The sequence below is a fragment of the Ostrinia nubilalis genome, chromosome W (genome assembly GCF_963855985.1).
Source record: "Ostrinia nubilalis chromosome W, ilOstNubi1.1, whole genome shotgun sequence".
Taxonomy (NCBI): domain Eukaryota; kingdom Metazoa; phylum Arthropoda; class Insecta; order Lepidoptera; family Crambidae; genus Ostrinia; species Ostrinia nubilalis.
The window spans coordinates 11,296,793-11,322,092 of record NC_087118.1 but is presented as its reverse complement, the minus strand read 5'-3'; the positions used below and the strand labels follow the sequence as shown (position 1 = coordinate 11,322,092).

The window sequence follows — 25,300 nt, the reverse complement described above, 5'->3', positions numbered from 1 at the left end:
AGTTTTTTCAGTCTGAATTATTACTATCATTAGAATATGAAAAAAGATATCTTGGATTTGTCATTCTCACTAAAATGTCTCTGGGGTGGTGGCGTGGTGAGGCGGGTCGTTACATTCTCTAAAATATGATCGAGTGAAGCGATGGCTGGCTCATCCGTCATGTCTGTGAACAGGCGCTGCCTTCGGGGACTGGTCAAACCAAGTTGTCCAGATTTTTACGCTTTTAATTTTGGATGGGGTGATGTTATAGCATTACTTTGCCACAGTTCCCATAGATAGTCAAAAATATTTTTGGTTACTTTAGTGTCAAAACAGTCACATTATTGGTAATAACACATTACACGATTGGAAGGGATCCTCTTCAATCTTATTGTGTTTTAAGTTTTTTCAGTCTGAATTATTACTATCATTAGAATATGAAAAAAGATATCTTGGATTTGTCATTCTCACTAAAATGTCTCTGGGGTGGTGGCGTGGTGAGGCGGGTCGTTACATTCTCTAAAATATGATCGAGTGAAGCGATGGCTGGCTCATCCGTCATGTCTGTGAACAGGCGCTGCCTTCGGGGACTGGTCAAACCAAGTTGTCCAGATTTTTACGCTTTTAATTTTGAATGGGGTGATGTTATAGTATTACTTTGCCACAGTTCCCATAGATAGTCAAAAATATTTTTGGTTACTTTAGTGTCAAAACAGTCACATTATTGGTAATAACACATTACACGATTGGAAGGGATCCTCTTCAATCTTATTGTGTTTTAAGTTTTTTCAGTCTGAATTATTACTATCATTAGAATATGAAAAAAGATATCTTGGATTTGTCATTCTCACTAAAATGTCTCTGGGGTGGTGGCGTGGTGAGGCGGGTCGTTACATTCTCTAAAATATGATCGAGTGAAGCGATGGCTGGCTCATCCGTCATGTCTGTGAACAGGCGCTGCCTTCGGGGACTGGTCAAACCAAGTTGTCCAGATTTTTACGCTTTTAATTTTGAATGGGGTGATGTTATAGTATTACTTTGCCACAGTTCCCATAGCATAGATAGTCAAAAATATTTTTGGTTACTTTAGTGTCAAAACAGTCACATTATTGGTAATAACACATTACACGATTGGAAGGGATCCTCTTCAATCTTATTGTGTTTAAGTTTTTTCAGTCTGAATTATTACTATCATTAGAATATGAAAAAAGATATCTTGGATTTGTCATTCTCACTAAAATGTCTCTGGGGTGGTGGCGTGGTGAGGCGGGTCGTTACATTCTCTAAAATATGATCGAGTGAAGCGATGGCTGGCTCATCCGTCATGTCTGTAAACAAGCGCTGCCTTCGGGGACTGGTCAAACCAAGTTGTCCAGATTTTTACGCTTTTAATTTTGAATGGGGTGATGTTATAGTATTACTTTGCCACAGTTCCCATAGCATAGATAGTCAAAAATATTTTTGGTTACTTTAGTGTCAAAACAGTCACATTATTGGTAATAACACATTACACGATTGGAAGGGATCCTCTTCAATCTTATTGTGTTTAAGTTTTTTCAGTCTGAATTATTACTATCATTAGAATATGAAAAAAGATATCTTGGATTTGTCATTCTCACTAAAATGTCTCTGGGGTGGTGGCGTGGTGAGGCGGGTCGTTACATTCTCTAAAATATGATCGAGTGAAGCGATGGCTGGCTCATCCGTCATGTCTGTGAACAGGCGCTGCCTTCGGGGACTGGTCAAACCAAGTTGTCCAGATTTTTACGCTTTTAATTTTGAATGGGGTGATGTTATAGTATTACTTTGCCACAGTTCCCATAGCATAGATAGTCAAAAATATTTTTGGTTACTTTAGTGTCAAAACAGTCACATTATTGGTAATAACACATTACACGATTGGAAGGGATCCTCTTCAATCTTATTGTGTTTAAGTTTTTTCAGTCTGAATTATTACTATCATTAGAATATGAAAAAAGATATCTTGGATTTGTCATTCTCACTAAAATGTCTCTGGGGTGGTGGCGTGGTGAGGCGGGTCGTTACATTCTCTAAAATATGATCGAGTGAAGCGATGGCTGGCTCATCCGTCATGTCTGTGAACAGGCGCTGCCTTCGGGGACTGGTCAAACCAAGTTGTCCAGATTTTTACGCTTTTAATTTTGGATGGGGTGATGTTATAGCATTACTTTGCCACAGTTCCCATAGATAGTCAAAAATATTTTTGGTTACTTTAGTGTCAAAACAGTCACATTATTGGTAATAACACATTACACGATTGGAAGGGATCCTCTTCAATCTTATTGTGTTTAAGTTTTTTCAGTCTGAATTATTACTATCATTAGAATATGAAAAAAGATATCTTGGATTTGTCATTCTCACTAAAATGTCTCTGGGGTGGTGGCGTGGTGAGGCGGGTCGTTACATTCTCTAAAATATGATCGAGTGAAGCGATGGCTGGCTCATCCGTCATGTCTGTGAACAGGCGCTGCCTTCGGGGACTGGTCAAACCAAGTTGTCCAGATTTTTACGCTTTTAATTTTGGATGGGGTGATGTTATACCATTACTTTGCCACAGTTCCCATAGATAGTCAAAAATATTTTTGGTTACTTTAGTGTCAAAACAGTCACATTATTGGTAATAACACATTACACGATTGGAAGGGATCCTCTTCAATCTTATTGTGTTTAAGTTTTTTCAGTCTGAATTATTACTATCATTAGAATATGAAAAAAGATATCTTGGATTTGTCATTCTCACTAAAATGTCTCTGGGGTGGTGGCGTGGTGAGGCGGGTCGTTACATTCTCTAAAATATGATCGAGTGAAGCGATGGCTGGCTCATCCGTCATGTCTGTGAACAGGCGCTGCCTTCGGGGACTGGTCAAACCAAGTTGTCCAGATTTTTACGCTTTTAATTTTGAATGGGGTGATGTTATAGTATTACTTTGCCACAGTTCCCATAGCATAGATAGTCAAAAATATTTTTGGTTACTTTAGTGTCAAAACAGTCACATTATTGGTAATAACACATTACACGATTGGAAGGGATCCTCTTCAATCTTATTGTGTTTAAGTTTTTTCAGTCTGAATTATTACTATCATTAGAATATGAAAAAAGATATCTTGGATTTGTCATTCTCACTAAAATGTCTCTGGGGTGGTGGCGTGGTGAGGCGGGTCGTTACATTCTCTAAAATATGATCGAGTGAAGCGATGGCTGGCTCATCCGTCATGTCTGTGAACAGGCGCTGCCTTCGGGGACTGGTCAAACCAAGTTGTCCAGATTTTTACGCTTTTAATTTTGAATGGGGTGATGTTATAGTATTACTTTGCCACAGTTCCCATAGCATAGATAGTCAAAAATATTTTTGGTTACTTTAGTGTCAAAACAGTCACATTATTGGTAATAACACATTACACGATTGGAAGGGATCCTCTTCAATCTTATCGTGTTTAAGTTTTTTCAGTCTGAATTATTACTATCAGTAGAATATGAAAAAAGATATCTTGGATTTGTCATTCTCACTAAAATGTCTCTGGGGTGGTGGCGTGGTGAGGCGGGTCGTTACATTCTCTAAAATATGATCGAGTGAAGCGATGGCTGGCTCATCCGTCATGTCTGTGAACAGGCGCTGCCTTCGGGGACTGGTCAAACCAAGTTGTCCAGATTTTTACGCTTTTAATTTTGAATGGGGTGATGTTATAGCATTACCTTGCCACAGTTCCCATAGTCAAAAATATTTTTGGTTACTTTAGTGTCAAAACAGTCACATTATTGGTAATAACACATTACACGATTGAAAGGGATCCTCTTCAATCTTATTGTGTTTAAGTTTTTTCAGTCTGAATTATTACTATCATTGGAATATGATAAAAGATATCTTGGATTTGTCATTCTCACTAATATGTCTCTGGGGTGGTGGGTTACTAATATTAGTAATTTACCAGTATAATTTAAGTTAATGCAGTGTAATAAATAGGTTAAGGTGCGGTGAGGCTGGCACTCGGGCCCCTATGCCGCCTTTTTTTTTCAACGGACTTCAAAAAAAGGAGGAGGTTCTCAATTCGACCCGTATGTTTTTTTTTTTCTATGTTTGTTACCCGATAACTTTGCCAATTATGAACCGATTTGAACAAATATTTTTTCGGCGTATAGGTAATACCTCAAGGGTGGTCCCATTTAAATTTAATAATAAAAAAAATAACCTCCAAGGGTGGAAAATTGGGGATGAACTTTTTTATACGCAATATCTCCGCCGATTATAAACCAATTTGAACGAATTTTTTTTTGTTGAATAGGTATTATCAAAAGGGTGGTTTCATGCAAATTTAAAGAAAATATTTCACCTCCAAGGGTGGAAAATTGGGGATGAACTTTTTTATACGCAATATCTCCGCCGATATGAACCAATTTGAACGATTATTTTTTTGTTGAATAGGTATTATTTGTATTCACGCATTTGAAGTCGGTTTTTTTTAAAAGTTATATTGATATTATTACATTTAGAAATAAACATTTCATAAACTTATTTGTTACGATTTAAGAGTAATCGCATCGGTATCCTTCCGTTTGGCCAAATTACTTTTCGCCAAATTTCGCTTCGCAAACAACTTATCGCCAATGTTTCATTTCCCAAATAAACTTAGCAACTGTTACTTTTCGCACCACCTTTGCTGAAGGTTCTTTTACAGACATCTGGAAGGTAGGTAGACTATTGGTCCTCCCGAAGGGAAACGGTAAGCCTCTCTCTGACCCGAAGGCCTATAGGCCTATTACTCTTTTGCCAATCCTGGGTAAGATCCTGGAGCGCGTCATCATCTCCTGCGCTCCCTGCTTGCACCGACATATATCTGACGCTCAGCACGGTTTCACCCGTGGCCGGTCTACGGTCACGGCGCTCAAGTTCATTAACTCGATCACCGAGAACAGTACTGCGTCATACGTGCAGCTGATCTTCCTGGACATCTCCGGTGCTTTTGACAACGCGTGGTGGCCGATGATTTTGTTGAAGGCCAAACAGACCGGAGCTCCACCTAATATCTTCAGGTCATTGGTTAGTTACTTTACAGACCGGCGTGTGGGCCTCTATGTAGGGGCTCACACGTCGTGGAAGCGCAGTACCATGGGATGTCCTTAGGGATCAATGTTGGGCCCGACACTTTGGAACCTCCTGCTCAACGACCTCCTGCTGCTGCCGTGTCCTGAGTGGGTACACGTAATAGCGTACGCAGACGATGTGACGATCGCAATCGCTTGGTGTGACCCTCGACGAGGCTAGGTCCTATGTGCCGCATGCGAAATTGATTGATTTACAAGCTGCCAATGGTTTTGGCAAGACGTCATGGGGCGTGAGATACCCCGCCCTAAGTGTGCTGTACGCAGGCATTTATGTGGCCACGATGACATACGCTGCGGCCGTATGGTACCGATGCTCGTCGATTTTTGTAATGAGAAAGGTGGTTGGAGGGAATCGATTTTTGTAATGAGAAAGGTGGTTGGAGGGAATACTCAGCGACCGGCGCTCATTTTACTCACGAAGGCTTACAGGTCGTGCAGCACGGCAGCGTTACCTGTAAGTCTCTCGTGCAGGACGACTTGCGGAGGAGGGAATCCAACTGGCCCCCAGGGAGCGCCGGGAATTGAAGCGCACCATTAGAGAGGATGCCGTGGCCTTTTGGCAGGAGCGGTGGGATGCGATAATTCATTTGGTCAAATTATCATTTGGCAAAATTTTACTTGGTCAAGTTTTTTTATGGCAAATTTTTGTATAGCAAATGTTTTTTGCCAAATATCCAAATAATTTGATTGATCAAATTAACACTTCATATACTTACCCACAAATCAAAGCATAAGGCACATGATCATGGTTTTCTTAAACAATAATTTTTTAATAATAAAATTGTATGTTTGCAAAAAGTAGGTATTGCAGAAAATAGTGGGTTAGGTTAGGTTAGAACAGTGACCATTAACGCGCGAAGGCGAGCGAAGCGTGCCGCGGTAGCGGCCGCCGAGCGCCAGAATCAACTATTGTTAATGAATATTTCGATAAAAAGAATGAAATAAATTGTTTGCGATGTGATAATTTGGGAAACGTTTTTGGCCAAACATTAGTAATCCAATCACGTCATATTATTAGTTACTGCACGCTATGGCTGTAGAAGATTTAAACAAGATTTTTGGCGAGAAAATCAATTTTCGCAGGACATATCCGGTTAAATATCCGTGTTGTAGTTAAAGCTAGAACTAACTCTGACATTAAACTGTTAATAATTAAAATCCTAAACACTTCTTAACGTATTTTGTTGCATGGAGTATTCAGTTTTTTTATGAATACTGGGTTTTAATCAAAATTTAACGAATGCATAATAGTCCAAAACCAAATGATATAAAGATTTTTTAACAATTTTACAAGAAATTGTTTTTTTTTTTATTACTCTAAAAACATTTAAAACATAACGTTACTTTTCTTGTTATACATTTAGGACATACTTTTTTAATTCGAATCGACATGAATAGTTAAAAGGAATTCATATTTTTAATCACATTTAAGTCATAAATGTTGCTACACAACAAATAATATTTTTTATTAATTAGTACCTGTCTTTGTTAATAATATTAAAATTTGCAATAACTTAATATAGAACCAAAAAATTTTTTTTTCTTAATGTGTACATATTAACTATAAATTAATAATAAATATTGACTACCACCTACCTATAATGTTTTTATTGTAATTCAGTTTGTTATGTTTGTTAGCTTATTCACATATAACAGAATAGTACTTTTTAATAATTTCATTTTTTTAAACAATAAGAATTTTGTTTTGGGTGCACTGTTTTTAATGTCCTACGTAGGTACATATTTTAAGTTCGTCCATTTTAACCTAACAATGAAATTGTGATAAAAATGGGTCCCATTTTGAGAACTGCTGTCTGTTCCCTCGCTAAATATTATCCTAATTACCTCTTGTCTTTGAAGTTAAAATTAATAATTTATCAGTTTCAACTACTCTGTTCAATATTTTCCTCCTTCTTCTCTCGTTGATGAGATAGATGTGCGACGGATCTCGAGCACTGTAGGTCGTAGGTGTTAAAACATCCTATCGCTTGTCTTGCTGAAGACAAGTGAGCATTGGATGTCGACTACACCGTTTGTTTTTATTTGGGCTTTCACTTCTTTTGTACCTAATGTTTACTATATTTTCAGTTTAGAATTTTCTTATGGTATTGTTATTTTATTACCATTATTCTTTCACATTCTTAATATTAAAGTTACTCCTTTTATTTACAAGTTTGTTGTTGCTATCATGCATGAGGTAATTTTATTGTTGAGAGGGTTTTCATAATGGACGTGACATTTTCTTTCTTTGCCAGGAATTGCTACTTGATCAATTTCATAAAATTAACAATAACTAAAAGTTTTTTTACTAAACATTTTATGAAAATTACCTAATGGTTGTTAAAATTTGAGTATTCTTGAAATAAATAACTAATTAAATAAGTAACGTTATGTTTTAATGTGTACATATTAACTATAAATTAATAATGAATATTGACTACCACCTACCTATAATGTTTTTATTGTAATTCAGTTTGTTATGTTTGTTAGCTTATTCACATATTACAGAATAGTACTTTTTAATAATTTCATTTATTTAAACAATAAGAATTTTGTTTTGGGTGCACTGTTTTTAATGTCCTGCGTAGGTACATAGTTTATGTTCGTCCATTTTAACCTAACAATGAAATTGTGATAAAAATGGGTCCCATTTTGAGAACTGCTGTCTGTTCCCTCGCTAAATATTATCCTAATTACCTCTTGTCTTTGAAGTTAAAATTAATCATTTATCAGTTTCAACTACTCTGTTCAATATTTTCCTCCTTCTTCTCTCGTTGATGAGATAGATGTGCGACGGATCTCGAGCACTGTAGGTCGTAGGTGTTAAAACATCCTATCGCTTGTCTTGCTGAAGACAAGTGAGCATTGGATATCGACTACACCGTTTGTTTTTATTTGGACTTTCACTTCTTTTGTAATGTTTACTATATTTTCAGTTTAGAATTTTCTTATGGTATTGTTATTTTATTACCATTATTCTTTCACATTCTTAATATTAAAGTTACTCCTTTTATTTACAAGTTTGTTGTTGCTATCATGCATGAGGTAATTTTATTGTTGAGAGGGTTTTCATAATGGACGTGACATTTTCTTTCTTTGCCAGGAATTGCTACTTGATCAATTTCATAAAATTAACAATAACTAAAAGTTTTTTTACTAAACATTTTATGAAAATTACCTAATGGTTGTTAAAATTTGAGTATTCTTGAAATAAATAACTAAATAAATAAGTAATGTTTTAAGTCTAACTTGCTATTTTTAGAATGTTTATTCTTGTTAATTAATATTTAAGTACTATTTAAAATTACAAATAAATAAATTTTGACTTTGTTTTTGTAACCGTTTATAGCACTTTATATACCTTTAAAAGTACCTGTTTTTTAGTGAGACCTGTGATGTATTTGCAATGTTTATTTAAGAAATGCGAAAAAAGGCGACAGTTACATTATTAATTTTACAAAATGACAATTATACGACGATCCTTATTATGCTGGTGAGAACAATTTCGTTCAGTTTCGCTTATGACGGCATTAACTAACTTCATTTGAACACATCCATTGCTCATTGCTTTCTGAACCACGTGTTGTTTGTTATATTGACATACTCGTACTTGTACCTGGACACCCTGATATTCCGTCGACGCTGAGGTGTTTGATTGACACCCGGGACATTATCGACCGGTTATTTTCTCTGCCCTGATTCGTTAACCCTGCATCTTCCCTCCGCTCGACCTCTTCAACTTTATGCTCGTGCTGTGTTGGCTGTCGCCTTCACACTCTTCGCTTCGATGGCGTCACCCTCTCTGAGGCGTCTGCCTGTGTCACCCACGTGGATCAGTGACGTCCCCTGCAGGCTGGGGGTGTCGTCCTAACAGTCTTCCCCTGTCAATCAGTTCGTTCAGTCAGCGGTATCATTCTCTCTTCCTTCGTTTGATTGGCTGAGGAGGCTCCTGTTCCGAATCAGGCGCTAATGTCATGGTGATTCCAAAGTGATTACGTTATATCGATATACCACTCTTACAGTAATGGGGTGATATTTTTCATATTCCATTTCACTTTGCTTTCCCATCTTCTCTTACATTACTGCACACGTAAACACTCATCATATACAATATCGGCTTACCCGGGCAAATCTATCAAATTTTGGATTCATTTCAGTAGCTGCTTTGCAATTGCTTGCTGCTTTAAAATGCTTGCGCTGCTTGGGCTTAGAATTCATTCATATTCATATTATTTATTTGCTAACTAATTGTAGCTAGAAGATCGAATTCGCCCAGTAGGGCGATCTAACTACATGAAATGGTTTTTATTTAAAATAGAAAGACCCGTGTCTTTCTATGTGTCTAGGTATGTCTTGACGCGATATTTATGAATGAGTTACATTATGTACTCACTGCTTGACGTTTAGTTATAATGGGTGGGACGCGAATGATTAAAATCAGTTTTTAATGTTATACATTTCATGTAGGTAGATGGGGAGTAGAAGGGAGAGTGCATAACAAAACTAATCTTACTAACCATTGGCTTGCCTTTAATTAATTATAAGATCAAATTAATGTTATGGTACTATCCCATGTGCCAACCTCACCTGCTCGCGCCAACAGCCGGCTGTTGGCGGCAGCGGCGTGGCTCACCGCGAGAGTGAGACGCTCCGCTGCGGTGCTCCCTGCTGTCTTACTGACGAGGCTCTGGCTTTAACTAATATTTATGGCTGTCTTTTACTAACATTGTATGTCATGTTATAGAGCTTGCAGATGGACTAACCAGGCTGGCAGTGTGTGGCAGCTAACTTGTTTATAAATGTGGAAACATCTCATTCACACAAAACACAGATGAGCCGTGCAATGCTTTGATGTGTCTCTAATTATACATCGATGTAAACTCTAACAATGCATAGCCAAATATAAATCTAATTTTAATATGTTTTATATTACAGATGACAAACGATTTATTAGTAATATCACTGTTTATATCTTATCTGGATAAGATACTCAATTAGACATCAAGATGACTGTCACTCGTACACTCAAAAGATACTAAGAGTAAGTATTAAAAATATTAATAAAATTATTATTTAATTTATAAAAAGACTAGCTTTTGCCCACGGCTTCACCGGCGTGAAATTTTGTTTGTCACAGATCGTCATAAATTATAGCCTAAGTGTTATTCTGGGTTATAAACAATAATACTGTAAAGTTTCGTCAAAATCCGTTCAGTAGTTTTTGCGAGAAAAAGTAACAGACATCCAAATTTTCGCATTTCTAATATGTATTAGTATTTTAATCTGTACTACATATTTTATATTAATTATTTCAGGTATAGAAGCTAAAAGAGAAACTTGAGTGATGCAAAAGTTAAAATTGCTATGATGGTGCTCACCACATCTACTCGCAAGTCAAGTTCCTCAAGATGAAGCATTAATAACGCAGCCCTGACAAAATAATGCAAATTTGAAGAATTCATAAACATAAAAAGAACTAACTACTAATTAAGGTAAACGCAACTTCAATCTTCAGATTTATATTTATATAAATTATACAATTATAATTGTCTTATTACATTTCACTATTAATAATATTAATATGCCATCTATTTCAGGTATAGACTAGAAGAAATAATAAAAATTAAAATGTAATATAATACTTAGCTACCTACGTTTCGCTACTTCATACTGAACTGAACCGGAGCCTGACAATGCACCACACGACCTTTTTTTTCTGATTATGTAAGTAAAACAATTTTACAACTCAATCGCAATAATCAATAGTAAGTGTTAAGATACCATAAACATTAAGCTTGGGCATATCTTTGGAGTACTCGGCCAGTGTTCTTTTTTCTTTTCACCAACTGTCGTTAGGTCATATAACCTCTCTACTGGCAGGTGTTCACGCGCGCCTACTACCTTTGTTTAAAGGCATTTTTTTATAAAAAATACTTTTAACAAAATTTAACCAACAGGTAAAACGCCATGAATATAATAGAATTGATCACATCTCACAAGGAAGGAGGAGTGATATCGCCAACAAGAAATTACTGTCTCAATGCGTAAAATATTACTCTACGAAGCAAGAAGGCTAAGAATAAAGAAAGAAAAGAAGGCAAAACATAAACGCAAGACGCAAATAGTAGTTCACGACACGACAAGTAAGTGTACCTAACATTATTACGCTAAACGACCAAGAAATATGAGATAAGTAATAGGCTAGATGACAAAATTTCAATTATTTGTCCGTCAGACAGATAATTAGAAAATATTAGACTCATAATTTTTATGTTCTTTTATAATTAAATAATAACAGTGCTACATCGAGTTGAAATGGCGCTATACGTCACGCTTGAGTAGAATTTTTACTCAAAAGTGATGTCACGCGACATTTCAACTTAATTTAATACTGTAATTATTCGATTATAGAAAAAAAATATGAGTCTAATATTTTCTAATTATCTGTCTGACGGACTAAATATAATTTTGATTTCATTACCCAGTCATCATCCCTATTGTATATTATTGCAAATCCATTTCCGAGACATGTTCAATATTACTAATGTCACACAATAAATGCCTGCCGCATTTTATTTAGATGTCACTTTAACTAATAATTAGGTATTATGTGATAATACTACCACGCATCCACTCACCTCTATGTTGTCATTTCTTAATTACCTATAGTCCTTTTTTGCGAGTAAAACATAAGAGAATGTCATTAAAACGAAATAATTACAACTGTCTTTTTATTTCCAGGTTCATCAGTATCATGGAATTATCGACATTGGACTTGAAATCTCAGTTGCAGTTCCGGTATTGGATTGACGACAGCAGTCAACTATCGATGAACACTGATTTGAAGATGCTTGACGTTCTACAGAGGAAGCAAGAAAATAATAATTAGAGATATTTACAGATTAAAACATAGTAGTTATGCACTTTTATTCAAATTAATATTGTTTACTGATCAGTAATAATACCATAACCCAAGACTTGTAGCAGCTTATGCTGAACCTCATCATGGCTCTTTTGTTTTTTTTTTGTTTATTTTTCATTTTCTAATATAAATTTAGTGAACATAAAATGCCAGCTACTCGGATATGTAGGTGACTTGGGACTGATTTTTTAATCGTTGAATATCTGCTGAAGAATAAACATTTTGACATAAGTATCTCATACTATTCTTCAGTTAAAAGTTATACGACGATTGAGAAATCAGCCCATAAGTTTTTTTTAAACTGAGGTGGAATTGTGTAAAGCAATCGTTATCATTTGACAGTTACGTACGTAACATAACGTACGATAATTCTGTCAAACGCTTTATTAACTGATTTTATCGTACGTTATGAACTGTCAAATGATTACGATTGCTTTACACAATTCCATCTCTGATCCAGATTATTTTTTATATTTTCATTTGTACAGGAAAATGTAACATAATCATTTAGCCAATGTCAATTTGCATTCATACTATAAATATTGCACTTGAAATGATGATTATTATGATTACATAATATTTTGGAATTAAACATGTCTTAGCTAAGTAAAACTACTCGAATTTCACTATCATTGGAATTTAATATTTTTCGCTTATATTAAAATCGTAGCTTGATCCAGTCATTCTAGATAACTTAGATTTTTAAATCCGAGTGTCAGCACTGAAGCTAAACATTTTGCTGTTTTCAAAAGTTGTAAAATAATTGTTTAATCATTATAAATATACTATTTAAACCGATTTTTTTGTTTTTTCTTCATTAATTAACTAATAAGCACAATGTAGGTTGAGTTATAATAACACACAGGCTTAAATATCTCACACAGGCTTAACTATCTCGTACACAGACTTAAATATCTTTGATATCTGTTACCTAAACAACTTTAATTTAGGTACATACATAAGATGATTAAATTTTAATAATATGACTAAACTAAACTGCACTCAAACTTTCATGTAACATAGCACTCCATTAACAACGGTAACTAGAGAATGCTTGGAAATAAAATCGATAGGTGCCGCATTGTTAAATAGTGATCAATGGTGATAGCTCTACGATGCGCCTCCTGTCGGTATTATTCCTAAAGCATTCTGTAATTTCAGCACATCATGATAGACTACATTCATTCTTAATGACAATAAAATTAATAAACAAGTACACTAGCTATTACTTTTATTATTATGAATGCATAAGTTTTACAATATAGTTGATTATTATAAAATAATTTGTTAGGATAATCTCATAGGTACCTACTTTTGTAATACACGAGGCCGAAGGTTGAGCGATAGTTTAAAGCCCAAGAGTCGCCATACATTAAATTTTAATGCGTCAAAAAAGGACTAGAGTCCAGTGACAGACAGAAAGGCGAGGCCGAAGGCCGAGCCATAGTTCAAATCCCGACAGTCGCCATAGATTTACTTGTGTTGCGTCAAAAAAGCACAAGAGCAGCGTGACAAACGAGAACGCCCCCTGTAATTTTTGCGAGGCCGAAGGCCGAGCTCCGAATGCGAGGCCGCAGGCCGAGCGCCGCGTAGGGCGAAGCCCGGAACGGCCAGCATCGCAGATCTAGCTTTTGTAGCCCGCGTAGCGGGCGACCAAAGCTAGTATATCTATATTATATAAAGCTCGATTCCTACTCACTCACTGACTCACTGATCAGGGGTATTTTTGGGGTATTTAGAGGGGAGGGGGGTAAAATTGTTAGTGTTTGTTTTTTACTAGATTTTTTGACTGCCAGCTTTATTAAATTTTTTGAACCAAAAAACAAAATGGCGGCATTTTTTGAGACACCAACTTTTTTGTCTTTGGTCCTGATTTTTTTCTTTTTTGGTGGTTTGTTGGGGTTGCCAAAATGTGTTAAAAAAATTGAGAAAAAATTAGAAAAACAAAATGGCCGCGCCGCCATCTTGGATTGAAAAAGCGATTTCGGGGGTGTTTTTGGGGAGGTGTCATTCCGAAATGCGCAATTGTTTTTGAAAATTTCTTTTGAGTTCTTGTGACATGTATAGTCTTCTTAAGACCCCCATTCACAGATTATCAAAAAACAAGATGGCGGCTGAGCCGTCGGCCATTTTGTTGCGATCAAAAAATTCCCAAACTTTGACACGAATTTTCCGGTAGATGGCGACACCGGAGTGGGGTACAATGTTCCGGGCGATTGTTGGTCTGTTATTCGAGTGTTGCCATGAATCGGAAAAAACTACCATTTTGGTAGAAAATTTTCCACCACGGCCCCGGATAGTAGAAAATGGAAATTTCCAAAAATTCCAAAAACATGGTATGCAGTTTGGTGACGTTTGGGGACCCGAATGACATTTCACCATTTTTATGAAAAAAGTCTGGCAACACTGAAAGTTATGGGGAAAATAAATTTTCGCGACAAGTCTGGCTTTAAAGTTAGTGACGGACAGAAAGAGTCGTGGCAGAAAAAAAATTAAAATGACGTTTGGTCGGATATACGACCCAGATTATGGGAAAAATCCGAAATGTCAAAAAATCAAGATGGCGGCGGCGTGGGCGGCCATTTTGTAAAAAGTAGAAAATTTCGAAATTTTGGAATTCATTTTACGAGTAGTTGGCAACATTTTGGAAAGTCGAGTTGTATGAGGCGGTTGTGTGTCCTGTCGAGAGGTTTCGCTTGGGTGAAGAAATTTCTCCAGTGTTGCCACACTTTGGGAGATTTGGTCCAAAAATGTCGAAAGTAGAAATAACGACTTCCGGTCAGAAATTTGGATGACGCCTCCTGCAAAGGGGTCGTGCAAATGACATTTGACCATTTTCATCTCGATCAGCTGGCAACACTGGGAGTTACGGGGAAAAGTATTTTTTTCGACATGGGTGTCTTTAAAGTTAAGGACGGACAGAAGGAGATATGGCAGAAAAAATCCAAAAATGTGGTTTGGTCGGTTATACGATCCAGACTATGGGAAAAATCCGAAATGTCAGAAAATCAAGATGGCGACCGAGTGAGCGGCCATTTTGTAAAAAGTTTCAGATTTCTGATTTTTCAAATGCATTTTTCGGGCAGTTGGCAACATTTGGGAAAGTCGAGTTGTATGGGGCGATTACGTAGTTTGTCAAGGAGTATCGTTTGGAAAAACAAAAATTTCCAGTGTTGCCATACTTTGGAAGATTTGGTCAAAAAATGTAAAAAATGGAAATAACGACTTCCGGTCAGAAATTTGGATGACGCCTCCTGCAAATAGGTCAAACTAATGACATTTGACTATTTTCAACTTGATCACCTGGCAACACTGGGAGTTAGGGGAACTCAAAGTTTTGGGACAACGGAGGAATAAGGAATTGTAGAAACAAATGAATTCGGGATTGGGTGAAGTTAGAAAAAAAGTAAAAATGGGGTTCGGCGCGGAAAATGGTCCAGATTCAGGCAAAAATGCAAAATTTTGGAAATCCAAGATGGCCGCCAAGCGTTCACCCGTTTTCCTAAAGGGACTAAATTCTCCATACAAATTGTATGCAGGGGGGCTTAGCTAACGTAGAAAAAGGCGAGGCCGAAGGCCGAGCGATAGTTTAAAGCCTGTGAGTCGCCATAGATTAATTTTTGATGCGTCAAAAAAGGACTAGAGCCCAGTGACAGACAGAAAGGCGAGGCCGAAGGCCGAGCGATGGTTCAAATCCCGACAGTCGCCATAGATTTACTTGTGTTGCGTCAAAAAAGCAAAAGAGCCTTGCGACAAACGAGAAGCCCCCCTGTAATTTTTGCGAGGCCGAAGGCCGAGCTCCGAATGCGAGGCCGCAGGCCGAGCGCCGCGTAGGGCGAAGCCCGGAGCGGCCAGCATCGCAGATCTAGCTTTTGTAGCCCGCGTAGCGGGCGACCAAAGCTAGTATATTATATAAAGCTCGATTACCACTGTATATTATATAAAGCTCGATTACCACTGACTCACTCACTGACTCACTGATCAGGGGTATTTTTGGGGTATTTAGAGGGGAGAGGGGTAAAATTGTAAGTGTTTATCTCAAACTAGATTTTTTGACTGCCAGCTTTTTTACATTTTTTGAACCAAAAAACAAAATGGCGGCATTTTTTGAGACATCAACTTTTTTGTCTCTGGTCCTGAATTTTTTCTTTTTTGGGTGTTGATTGGGGTTGCCAAGGTGTGCTAAAAAATGTGAGAAAAAAATGGAAAAACAAAATGGCCGCGCCGCCATCTTGGATTGAAAACGCGTTTTCAGGGGTGTTTTTGGGGAGCTGTAACTTTTTGATGCGCAATTGTTTTTGAAAATTTCTTTTGAGTTTTTATGACTTATATAGTCTGCTTCAAGGCCTCATTTACAGATTATCGAAAAACAAGATGGCGGCTGAGCCGTCGGCCATTTTGTTGCGATCATAAAAATTGTCAAACTTTGGTAGCAATTTTCCGGTAGATGGAGACACCGGAGTGGGGTACAATGTTCCGGGCGATTGTTGGTCTGTTCCTCGTTATGGCAACACCATAAGTCGGAAAAAACTACCATTTTGGAAGAAAATTTTCCACCACGGCCCCGGATAGTAGAAAATGGAAATTTCCAAAAATTCCATAAAGTTGGTATGCAGTTTGAAGACATTTGGGGACCCGAATGACATTTCACCATTTTTATGAAAAAAGTCTGGCAACACTGAAAGTTATGGGGAAAAGATTTTTTTGCGACATGGTTGACTTTAAAGTTAAGGACAGACAGAAGGAGTCATGGCAGAAAAAAAATAAAAATGGGGTTTGGTTGGATATACGACCCAGACTATGGGAAAAATCCGAAATGTCAAAAAATCAAGATGGCGGCGGCGTGGGCGGCCATTTTGTAAAAAGTTGAAAATTTCGAAATTTTGGAATTCATTTTTCTCGCAGTTGGCAACATTTTGGAAAGTCGAGTTGTATGAGGCGGTTGTGTGTCTTGTCGAGAGGTTTCGCTTGGGTGAAGAAATTTCTCCAGTGTTGCCATACCTTAGGAGATTTGGTCCAAAAATGTCGAAAGTAGAAATAACGACTTCCGGTCAAAAATTTGGACGACGCCTCCTGCAAAGGGGTCGTGCAAATGACATTTGACCATTTTCATCTCGATCATCGATCGATCGATCTCGGGTGTCTATGGGCGACGGTAATCACTTACCATCAGGTGATCCGTTTGCTCGTTTGCCTCCTATCACATAAAAAAAAAAAAAAAAAAAAAAGATCACCTGGCAACACTGGGAGCTACGGGGAAAAGTATTTTTTTCGACATGGGTGTCTTTAAAGTTAAGGACGGACAGAAGGAGATATGGCAGGGAAAATCTGAAAATGGGGTTTGGTCGGATATACGACCCAGACTATGGGAAAAATCCGAAATCATGGAAAATCAAGATGGCGGCTGAGCGGGCGGCCATTTTGTAAAAAGTTTCAGATTTCTGATTTTTCAAATGCATTTTTCGGGCAGTTGGCAACATTTGGGAAAGTCGGGTTGTATGTGGCGATTATGTAGTTCGTCAAGGAGTATCGTTTGGAAAAACAATGATTCCCAGTGTTGCCATACTTTAAGAGTTTTGGTCAAAAAATGTAAAAAATGGAAATAACGACTTTCGGTCAAAAATTTGGATGACGCCTCCTGCAAATAGGTCAAACTAATGACATTTGACCATTTTTAGCTCGATGACCTGGCAACACTGGGAGTTACGGAAACTCAAAATTTTGGGACATGGGTGGTTTTAAGGAATTGTTTTACGGGATTGGGTTAAGTTAGAAAAAAAGTAAAAATGGGGTTCGGCGCGGAAAATGGTCCAGATTAAGGCAAAAATGCAAAATTTTGGAAATCCAAGATGGCCGCCAAGCGTTCACCCGTTTTCCTAAAGGGACTAAATTCTCCATACAAATTGTATGCAGGGGGGCTCAGCTAACGTAGAAAAAGGCGAGGCCGAAGGCCGAGCGATAGTTTAAAGCCTGTGAGTCGTGATAGATTTATTTTTAATGCGTCAAAAAAGGACTAGAGCCCAGTGACAGACAGAAAGGCGAGGCCGAAGGCCGAGCGATGGTTCAAATCCCGAGAGTTACCACACTTAAACTTGTGTTGCGTCAAAAAAGCACAAGAGCACCGTGACAAACGAGAACGCCCCCTGTAATCTTTGCGAGGCCGAAGGCCGAGCTCCGAATGCGAGGCCGCAGGCCGAGCGCCGCGTAGGGCGAAGCCCGGAGCGGCCAGCATCGCAGATCTAGCTTTTGTAGCCCGCGTAGCGGGCGACCAAAGCTAGTTTTGACTATATTATTGGCAACGGTCTCTCTCACAAAATGATGACGTATGTCAATATGTTTTGTTCTCCGGTGGAACAAAGGATTCTCTGTCAATTTTTGAGCGCCCTGATTGTCATTGTACAGAGTTATAGTATAATTACAGCTAATTATTTCTGACAGTAAATTCTTTAAGTAGATAGCTTCCTTACAGGCCTCCGATATTGCCATATACTCACTTTCTGTGCTAGACAATGCTACAGTTTGTTGTTTTTTACATTCATATGATATTACAGCTCCTGACAATATAAAACAGAAACCTGTATAGGATTTCCTATCAATATTATTAGAGCCCCAGTCAGCATCTACAAAGCCCATCAAATTATTATCATCTTTGGTATACATCAATCCATAAGACTTTGTTTTCTTTATGTACTTTAATATACGCTTTGCATGTCTCCAATGGACTTCTGTGAAACAATTGTTGAATTGGCTTAAATAACTGACACTAAAACTGATATCTGGGCGTGTTAAAACTGACAAATACATTAGGCTTCCCAAGAGTTGCTGATAAGGAAACTGTTTCTCAATATTATCAGACTTATCTAATTTTAAGTTATATTCTATTGGTGTGTCAATACCATTGCAATCTGACATATTAAATTTCATTAAAATATCATTAACAAACTGTTCCTGATCCAATGAAATACTACCATCTTTATATGTCCTAACTCTCATGCCCAAACAATGTTTTACTTGCCCTAAATCTTTTATTTTGAAATTTGACATTAAATCTTTCTTTAATTTATCAGTCATAGAGCTACTATTTGAAAAAATAAAAAAATCATCAACAAACACTGTGACAAAAATTTGTTCCTTATTTTCCTTTTTACTGTACAAGCATGGTTCTAATTTTGACTTTACATATCCTAATGCTAGTAAACAATCATTAAGTCTTTGGTTCCAGGCTCTTGCGGATTGCTTTAATCCGTATATAGCACGTTTCAATTTAAGAACAGTATTACTTTTACAATTTAAATTAGGTGGAAACTGCATATAAACATTCTCATTTAGACAACCATTTAGAAACGCAGTTGTTACATCAAGATGGGTTATTTTAAAATTCAATTTAACACTTAATGCAAATAACAATCGCAAAGTAGAGTATCTTAGAACAGGAGAGTATGTTTCATTAAAGTCTACTCCTTCTTTCTGGGTGAAGCCCTTTGCTACTAAGCGAGCTCTATATCTCACCTTGTTATCACTTTCAAATTTCTTTTTGAATACCCACTTGCATTGAACAACTCTGTCTGCTTCCTTTTCATCCACTAGTTCCCAAGCCTGGTTTTCTTCAAAAGCTTTGAGCTCTTGCTCCATTGCCTGTTTCCACATCTCTCTGTCGGGTCCCTTAATCGCCTCCTCATATGTTATTTCACCATCATAGGACTTCTGCTTATCAGTGATACTGAGATTTGAAAATCCATACCTCTCTACTGGTTTTCTTAAGCGTTTGCTTGGTAATTCAGGTACTTCTACCGTCCTTGGATCATCATCTTCTTCACATAATGTATAGTATGAGTCTTCTGACGTTAAGCTCGAATTAGTGGTGTAAGGAATGTAGCTTTGGTCGTTCAGGTCTAAAACTGTTCTGTCATCATGTGATTCATCCTCCACTGATTGTGAATCTTCCTGTGCATCAGTCATTTCTTGCACTATCATCTGAGTATTATCTGAGATGTCTTCTTTTTCCAGAATAGTCACATCTCTGCTCATAGTTATCTGCCTTGTTTCTGAGTTGTATAATCTGTATCCTTTAATGTTATCTGGATAACCAACCAAGATGTATTTGACTGCCTTTCTATCCCACTTAAGTCTCTTTTCCTTTGGCACATGCACCATGACAGAACTACCAAACACTCTAACGTGGCTCAGGTCGGGCTTTCTGCCTGTCCATTTCTCGAATGGCGTCTTGTCTCCTAGTCCTGAAGCTGGCGACCTATTTCTTAGGTAAGCTGCCGTATTTACTGCTTCAGCCCAATATTGTTTGCCTAATTTAGCCTCGAAGAGTAAGCATTTAGCACGTTCAACCAATGTTCTGTTGAGGCGCTCGGAGAGGCCATTTTGTTCTGGGGTGTAGGGAATAGTTTTTTGATGAACTATCCCTTCAGACTTCAGATAATTTTCCATCTCCTTCGAACAAAATTCTCCTCCATTGTCCGTTCTCAGTACTTTAATTTTGTTTCCGGTTTGATTTTCAACTAACCTTTTATATTCCTTAAAGTACTGCAATACTTGATTCTTCTCTTTCAAGAAATATACACTTGACATTCGACTGGCATCATCCACAAAAAGAAGAAAGTATTTTGCCTGACCGATAGATTTGGTCTCCATAGACCCACACAAATCTGAGTGCACAACCTCTAATAGTGTTTCACTTCTATGATTGCCTGATGGAAAAGGTAAGCGAGTCTGCTTGCCTTCGCAACATACTTCACAGTTGGATTTCTGGATGTTCGCTTTATCATTGTAGGATACACCCTCCACTGCACCATTCTTCATTTTTTCTAAATCAGCACTATTGATATGGCCAAGTCGCCTATGCCACAGTCTTGAACCCGGTGTGTTTACTGCCGAAGCTGCGAACCCCTCTGACTTCACTGTGTTAAGTTTGTATACTCCATTATATAAACTTGCTACTCCAATCAGTTTATTCTGTCTATTGCGGATGTTGCAACAATTCTTCTCAAATGACACTGTATTTCCATTAGCTATCAGTTGGCTAACAGATAACAGATTGGTTGTGAGGTTTGGAACGCACAACACATTTCTTACAGGAATGTCAAACTGATTTTCATTCACACATGTAGTCACCCGTGTATCGCCGGCACACATAACTGGCATAGATGTTTTATTCGCCGCAACTATTTCCTTTATCGTGTGTTTTCGTTTGTTCAATAAACTTTCTGTGTTTGCTGTCATATGGGTACTCGCACCTGAGTCGATATACCAATCTTCTGTACTGAATTCTCCATGAAGAAAAGCCACACTGAAGGCACCTGCTTCCTTGACTTTTGATTCAGGACATTGGTTTTTATAGTGTCCGAATTTTTTGCATTTATAGCACTTTATTTGTTTACTTCCCGAACCCGATGACATTGACGTATTTTGATTTGACTTTGACGTTTGTCTTTGCTTAGAGTGCACAGTGTTGCCAACTTTCGGTCGACGATTCATCCAAAACGCTGTTTCCGGTCCACTGCTGCCAACATCAGAGGACATATCCAAAAGTTTCGTTTTTATGACGTCAGCGCTTACCGCCAAACCTGAGTGTTCGATCGCCATGATCATTGACTCGAACTTTTCGGGTAGACCGGCCAAAAGTAATGATGCTATCCATTCTTCACTAATCTCGAAGCCCGTTCCCTTCAATCTTTGCGCGGTTTCTACTACTTGTGACACATAGCTGGTCATGGATTCACTGGTTTCTAACCGGATGGAAATTAATGTCCGTGATAAGCTGATTCTTCGAGTGAACCCGGTGTCATCAAAAAGTTGCTTCAATTTTTTCCACAACGCGTCAACCGTTTTCTCAGTCTTTATTATGTACGAATAACGATGGATCGATGGTCATAACTAGCTTGGCTTTAGCTTTTGCTTGCTCACTGTCACTCAAATCCGATGAAATATTGTCCAAATCAACGCCTTCTAACACCATAAAGTTTTTCACGGCGAACGCCCAATCATCAAAATTTTCTCGCCCCTTCAATTTTGGGACATTAACTATGTAACCGGACGACATTTTTAACGAAAACACTTGATAAACTTTAGTAATTCTTGGAAAATAGCGGGTCTGGGCCCATAACCTATTAAAACACGAGATGCCGTTACAAGACTGACAGTTTTCATTTTTAATACTATAGACCACAGACAAAATCATAGAGCATCAATCTAAACTCTAAAGTATACTATGGAATGGAGATGTTATAGTATCTAATATTGTATTTTGATAATATTCTAACATTATTTGAGAATAAGAATAAGAATGTCTTTATTCAGCATAATTATCATTTATGGTATACAAAGCAAGAGTAAGTAGGTACATAAAAAAAAACATAAAAACATAACAGACAATAAATAAAAACATATGCTGAATAGGCGCCCGCTCAGCAAAAATCGCGACATGACACAAACGTCATGCCGAGAAGCTGGTTTTCAGCGGGAACCAATTCGCGATGAGGGTTGCGCGCCCTTCTGGTTGAGACCTGTGGCCGAGACGGTTTAATCAGACAGTGTCAGACAGGTTAAAGGCAAGCTACAATCTGGTGACACAGTCCCTGTCTCATCTGTGACACAGTGAGCCAGGTCGGTCTACTGGTCATAAGGGCGCGCAATAGGGGGCGTGGTAGTCGATAAAAATTACAAGTAAATTCAAAAGAAACAATGATAAATTTTCGGCTGGTTGTCATGGTCTACCTACATCTTCAACAAGCGCTATTCTCCGCCAAACGCAGCCATGAGAAATAATAAATTAAAATAAAAAAAAAAAAAACAAAAAAAGTGTATGTGAACGTTTCCGTTTAAAAATTGTTCGAACTGAACACAGTGCCAGTGCCGAGTTGCAAGATTCTTAAAAAAAAAACAAAATTATATAACTCAAACATTTACAAAGTCAGCTAAATTTACAAGTAAAACATGCTTAAAGACAAGCCAATTCAATTCGCAGTTGCTCCAGAGGATATTACCCCCTTCCCACCCCTTTCCATAGTAATCGGAATAGGTTGTGTGATTCTTTCAGGCAGTGCATTTTCGCATGTCGCGTGCACTATGGAAACCGCTGGGAAGGGGTATCTTTGTTCAATAATTACGTCGAAACTAATAGACATAGACTAATAAATTTACATTCGTTTTGTAGAATAGTTCAAATACTAAAATAAAATGAAAATAAAACATCTTAACGACCTAGTTTTTCTTGTGTTGGAAAATAACTGAAAAAGAAGTGAAAAAAGTCATGTATTTTTCAAACTAAATCCATTCTTACTCCCATAAAATGTATGAAACTTGTGTCTGTTTTCTTCTTCTACTAATAGATAATTTTATTGGCTATCGCATGATATAAAATATTTGCTTATTAATGTTAAGCTACCCACGCTTTCACTTGTTTTTGAAGGAAGAGGTGAAAACTAAAAATTAAAAACTTAAATCCTTGTAATTTTGCGATAGATGGGTCAGGCCCCAAATTTGAAGTATTTTTATCGATAAAATTGTCCCTAGATTTCGCCCTTAAAGTTTGATCACTACATGCCCGGACACACTGTATAAAGCTCGATTACCACTGACTCTCGGCCTCTTCGGTGCTCTTGTGCTTTTTTGACGCAACACAAGTAAATCTATGGCGACTGTCGGGATTTGAACCATCGCTCGGCCTTCGGCCTCGCCTTTCTGTCTGTCACTGGACTCTAGTCTTTTTTTGACGCATTAAAATTTAATGTATGGCGACTCTTGGGCTTTGAACTATCGCTCGGCCTTCGGCCTCGCCTTTTTCTACGTTATCAACGCAGTAGGCGTACAATTTGTATGGAAAATTTAGTTCCATTATGAAAATGGGTGACAGCTTGGCGGCCATCTTGCCGCCCACTCGGTCGCCATCTTGATTTTCCATGATTTCGGATTTGTCCCATAATCTGGGTCGTATAGCCGACTAAACCCCATTTTCAGATTTTTTCAGCCATAACTCCTATCCGTCCTTAACTTTAAAGACACCCATGTCGAAAAAAATACTTTTTCCCCTAGCTTCCAGTGTTGCCCGGCCCCTTTGCAGGAGGCGTCATCCAAATTTTTGACCGGAAGTCGTTATTTCTAGTTTAGACATTTTTGGACCAAATCTCCCAAAGCATGGCAACACTGGAGAAATTTCTTGACCCAAGCGAAACCTCTCGACATGACACACAACCGCCTCATACAACTTGACTTTCCAAAGTGTTGCCAACTACTCGACAAATGAATTCCAAAATTTCGAAATTTTCAACTTTTTACAAAATGGCCGCCCGCCACGCCGCCGCCATTTTGATTTTTTGGCATTTCGGATTTTTATTTAATTTTTAGCGTTAACCTTTAGCTACTGAGGTGGATTTAATTTCACGTAAACACTGACGTGGGGGCCTGAGAGGCCCGTACATATGTGTGCTTATATTAAAAATATATAATCTTTTTAGGGTTTTATGTTTCATAATTATTAATAGTGGTTATATTTAAATACATTAAAACGATTTTTATGTAAATAATTTGTTAATAAGTACGTATTATTTCAATATTTAGAAAACATGTAGCATTTTTTGGCAAAAATCTCATGAAATCATGATTCACAAAGTTATCATGAAAAATATTCATAAATTCAACAAATCAACTAAGAATCTTAATTTTCAATAGTCTTTTTAGCTGATGATATATCAGTAATTCTAATATGAAAAAGGGGGAAAAAAATGACACACATCAAATATTGTGAATTAAACACAGTCTGGATAAACTTGCTTTGCTCAGTAAAGGAAGCCATACATGTTTTTAAAATGTAGATTTAATTTGAATCTTCAAAAGACATGTATGAGACTTAGTTTCATCGTTTAAATCTTGATAGACAGGTACAGGCATATCATTTCCTAACATACATGCCAAAAAATAATGTTCTTCTATTTTTCGTTAAATGTTGGTTATTTTTACTTCCGAGATACCGCTTTCTATCGGAAGACGTATTGTGGGCTCCATATTATAGATTTATTCTAATTATTTCAAGAAAAGACGACAACTAAATGAAAACTATAGACAAAAAAAGTTACGCTAATACTGAGGTGGGGGCCTGAGAGGCCCACAAGAAACTTTAAAATTAATTTACCTACTGAAATTGCGCGTGCAATCACGTGCACAGTTGTTGACAGCCTCGGTGCAATGAAACTCGAAGGTACTAAAAGATTCGCGTGTGTTGTGAACGTGGGAGAGGAGAAATTCAACAATTTGACTTTTTCAAGGCC

The 25,300-nt window shown here is 37.5% G+C and overlaps 1 long non-coding RNA gene across 1 annotated transcript in view; it reads left to right on the top strand.

The window, feature by feature from the left end:
* The window catches only part of LOC135086292 (uncharacterized), a 35,014-nt gene extending 24,848 nt beyond the window's left edge, over nucleotides 1-10,166 (top strand). The window contains exon 3 of the long non-coding RNA XR_010260386.1: nucleotides 10,037-10,166. This is a non-coding gene — a long non-coding RNA (uncharacterized LOC135086292). The remainder of the gene's footprint in view (nucleotides 1-10,036) is intronic.
* Nucleotides 10,167-25,300: the final 15,134 nt, after the last annotated feature.